Below are 4,999 nucleotides of genomic sequence, written 5' to 3' on the forward strand. Positions count from 1 at the left end.
TTATTATTATTATTATTATTATTATTATTATTATTATTATTATTATTTTTATTATTATTTTTATTATTATTATTATTATTATTAAGGCGGTGAGCTGGCAGAATCGTTTGCACGCCGGGTGAAATGCTTAGCGGTATTTCGTCTGCCGTTACGTTCTGAGTTCAAGTTCCGTCGAGGTCGACTTTACCTTTCATCCTTTCGGTGTCGATAAAATTAGTACCAGTTACGCACTGGATTTGATGTAATCGACTATCACCTTTCCCCAAATTTGAGGCCTTATTCTTCCAGTAGAAAGAATTATTATTATTATTATTATTATTATTATTATTATTATTATTATCATTATTAAGGCAGCGGGCTGGCAGAATCGTTAGCACACCGGGCAAAATGCTAGGCGCTATTTCGTCCGTCTTTACGTTCTAAGTTCAAATTCCGCCGAGGTCGACTTTGCCTTTCATTCTTTCGGGGTTGATCACCCCCCACCCCACCAAATTTCAGCCCTTGTGCCTTTAGTAGAAAGAATTATTTAAGAAATTAGGGTTTTAAAAATAGTTGGGTTTAATTAGAGACTAGAAGCAGAATGAAAATAGACACATAGGACACCACTATACACTTGCCAGATAGTAATTATGATAATTATTTTCACAAACTCTACTACAACCCAATAAAATAACATAACTCTAATAGCAAATTGTCTACATGACAGCTGAAATATTAAATCAACTCCATAAACAAAGTAACGAAACTGCATAACAGAGCAAAACAGTTATGTTAACTCAAACACAACTTTACACAACCAAAATACGACGCTGCTTGCACCACAATAACATAGAAGTGCATTTGATAGAGTAGCGAAAACTTGTGTGAAACATGTTGAAAACATAATAGTAATAGTAATAATAATAATAATAATAATAATGATGATAATAGTAATAATAATTACATAAACAATAAATAATCAATTAGTGATGTCATTTATATTAAGGTGTCCCAGTTTCACATCAACGAAGTAGTCTATTTTATTGCTGATTATTAAACACACATATCTTGGTTACGACTTCCATAAATGCCAGTTAAGCTTCTTCAGCTTATCAAACATCTAAATTTATAATTTTCTTAAACTGAGTCTGATAACAAATAAGGGAGGAAAAAACCCCCAAACAAAAGCCCACCAAAACACAAAACTGCTTCATAAATCGACCAAGCATTTAAATCTATATCGTTAACATCGCTACGTTTGACATGTGTAAAAAGATGCCCCACTCTTACTTTCACAAGCACACGTATACACTCACGGACACATGCATGCAATCACACGTACGACCCATATATACATACATAATACATACATACATACATACATACACACACGTATGTTAAACGTTATGGATGGTCATAGAGTGGCCATTGGTTTCGCATCCATAAAGCGCTTTGTAGTATGGGTGATTCGTCAGACTCAAATAACCGAAGTCGCCTATACTGCTAAGCGCCTTATAGGTGCACAACCAATGGCCACTCTATCACAGGCCATAACATCTAACTTCCTAAAGAAATATATTACTGCTCTCATGCTTTACAGTGTGCTTCTTTTTCAGGTATATGAACTACTGACGTATATATATATATATATATATATATATATATATATATATATATATATATATATATATATATATATATATACACATATATATATATTAATGCATTATATATGTATATAGATATGTAAGTATATAATATTTATCTATATATGTGTATAATATATAAATATATAATGCATATATACATAAATGCACACACACACACAGACACACACACACACACACACACACACACACATACACACAGAGACATACATGTATATATATTCACACGTATACATGATATTTCATTTACGCAAACAACCACATCTTTAAAAGGCCTAATTATACATTTTTAATATACATGCTCTCTATTTTTTTATTTTTCAAAATTCAATGAGAGGTTAAAATCTTAATTTTGTTTTGATTCAATTTTGCTTTACTGTATATGTCTTTTCTACAGTAATAAATCTTGTTTTGTTTTCAAATAAAAGTAAAACGTTCGAATTTGTTTTATATCAATAACAATTCTGTTGGTCTTCATGTCCAAGGTTTTTGAAATGTAATACGATGTTTTCTTTCCTTAGTGAGAATTTGGTAACTGGCAGCTGAAAATCTAGAGGTCCTCAAGCGTAATCAGGATGCATATCATGACCCTGCAATAAATAAATAAATAAATAAATAAATAAATAAAAGGAAATAAATATATAAAAATATAAAAAAATTAAAGGTCAAAGGAATATTATGAGATAAATGTTCACTACTTTAAGAATGTTATACAATGCAGAATATTGTATACAATATACTTACCTGAAGCTTCTAAATGTTTTACCCTGGTTGTGACATCCTTTGCATGAGAAACAATCTGAGAAATGATTTGTTATACAGGTTCCGTTAACCCATTCAAATCCCTCATCGTTATGTTAGCAGCAGTAGTTATTCCCCAAATGTCGGTGTAATCGACTTCCCAAGCACTGCTGTATACAAACTTCCAACTGTTTCTGCAGGTAACCCACCATCCGTCAGATGATGTGATGGCGTTAATAGCAATAGCAGTCACTCTCCAAATGTTACCGGCTTGTTGGTGTAGGTAACTCTCCGATCGTTGGTTGTCGCTACGTATAACAACGTGGTGGTGGTGGCGTGTATTATAATACCTCTGAAATATAAAGATTTTGTTAAACTTTCCGCATTGTGAGAAGCTTTCCTATTTTTCGTTTTCCTCTTCTTCGGTATTGCAATATTTCAGTTAATTACAACACGCACACGCACTTCCATCCGTCATTCTGACACCATGACCGACTCAACGTATCCAATTCAAAATTTTTCTTCTTTCAACACTGGTGTTGCCCGCCTTCTCAAATATAACAATATCAGGTGTGATACAGTACTCTCGAAATACATATGATGCCTGTAGGTTATCCACTCCTCGCACCTATATAGCAAGACTAAGAACATAGGCCTCATACACAGAGAGCATTGTGTTTGTTATAATACTCTGATCTTACCAGACTCGCTTCTCGAGTTTCCCGAAAGTAACGCTAGCTTTCGTAATCCTCTGATTTATTTCGGCGTCAAGCGTGCCATCTCTACTAAGCGTATTTTCGAGATACACAAAGCTGTCCACCACTTCAAGTTTTTTCCTCCCACGAAGAAGTTAGGCTACACACAAACTTCTCCAGCTGGTGGAGTGTACATGATTTCGGTCATCCTCTTGCTAGTATTGAGTCCAAATGCAGTACACGCATTAAGGAAAATGTCCACTATTATTTACATGTCAGCTACAAAGTCAGCCACTAGATCTGTATCATTAATATAAAGGAACTATTTGAAAAGGGTGCAAATTATTTTTGACTTGGTATTGAAAGATCTTTGATTGAAGACTTTGTCAGAGATTCTGAATCGCATGTAAACACCGATTTCGCTTACATTAGTATCACGACAAAGTATATGGAGATCGGAGTTGGTACTAGTATGTCAGCCTGTTTGAATTCGTTTTCCATTGAAATTGGTTCTAAAAGTTTTCCATTTAAGGTTCGCTCTTGCTTTCATGGTGTGGTGACTTTTTAAATATTCCCACAGATTGAGGAGGGCGTGGGAATGTGTTTGCAAAACGGAAGCTGGGCCGAAGTCACCTGCGTGCACATTGTCGTATAAAGTTTAATAAAGAGCGGGCACTTTTCTAACAAGGAGAACAATGGACACACACACACACACACATACATACACTTATTAAATGTGCATGTGTGCGTACGCGCGCGCATGCTTTCGTGTGGGCGAATCGTGTTGTTTGAATATGTCCACGGTTCGACAAACCGCCAGGATAAGTGCTGGACTTAAGATAAGCTTTTGGGAGCATTTTGTTCGACAAATCCTTCAAAGTGATGTCACAGCATACCCATAGTTCAATGAACGCAACAAGGAAAGAATATACACGCATACATACATACGACATATTTACAAACACCAGGAACCCTCTTAATTCAAAAAGTTTTGTTGATTTGTGAGCAACCAGCTTGAACCCTCTCAAGAACTTAAATTAAACCCAAAGAAAAATAATATATATATCTATTATAATAAACTCCACAGTTTTAAGTTTTATATTTTGATATGCATGTAATGAAGTCTCGTAGCATATAGTTAATAATAAAGTCGTTAGAGCAGGGGATGTGATCGTGCTGATTAGATTATACACTTTTTTACATTTTTATGAAAATAGAACATTTATCTCCTTTTAACAGAGAACTATTTATAGTGTTTATAAATACAGATAAACTAAATCTGTATTATTTTCCTAACACTGGATAAACTAACAACGATGGTTAATTATTAATGAATAATTCACCACACATTTGAAATGTAAAACATACCTTTTTAATAAACATGTCATCATGCCTATTTCAGCTTAGCGATCAATAATTGATAATTGTATGTATTGTTGTGATAAAATATTTGTAAGGACATTGATAATACTGTCAATACAAAGATTAATTTCGGTAATGAAACAAGTAATACTAACACAGAAAAATGATCAATTTAAACAAAAATAATCTTAACGTTAGTATTGGCGATAAAAGGATCATTCACAATATAAACCAGATGGGCCATACGTTGGCTGAATGTAAACAAGGAGGCCTATTAAAATGTAGGGTCAGATTCAAAGAACAATATACTTGTAATACAGTTTGTAAAACAGGTGTAGGCGTGTATGTCATAAATACACACACACACACACACACACACACACACACACACACACACACACACACACATTTACAGAAAACAAAAGACGAAGGCAGGTGAGGGAACAACAAGCAGGTGTATTAGTTTGACGCTCGGGAAGAATTGAAAAATCTTTGACGTTTCGACCCTACGCTCTTTAACAGAATGGGTTGAGAGAAAAAAAAATGGAGAGAGAA

Source organism: Octopus bimaculoides, chromosome 2, assembly GCF_001194135.2.
Source record: "Octopus bimaculoides isolate UCB-OBI-ISO-001 chromosome 2, ASM119413v2, whole genome shotgun sequence".
In the NCBI taxonomy this organism is placed as follows: domain Eukaryota; kingdom Metazoa; phylum Mollusca; class Cephalopoda; order Octopoda; family Octopodidae; genus Octopus; species Octopus bimaculoides.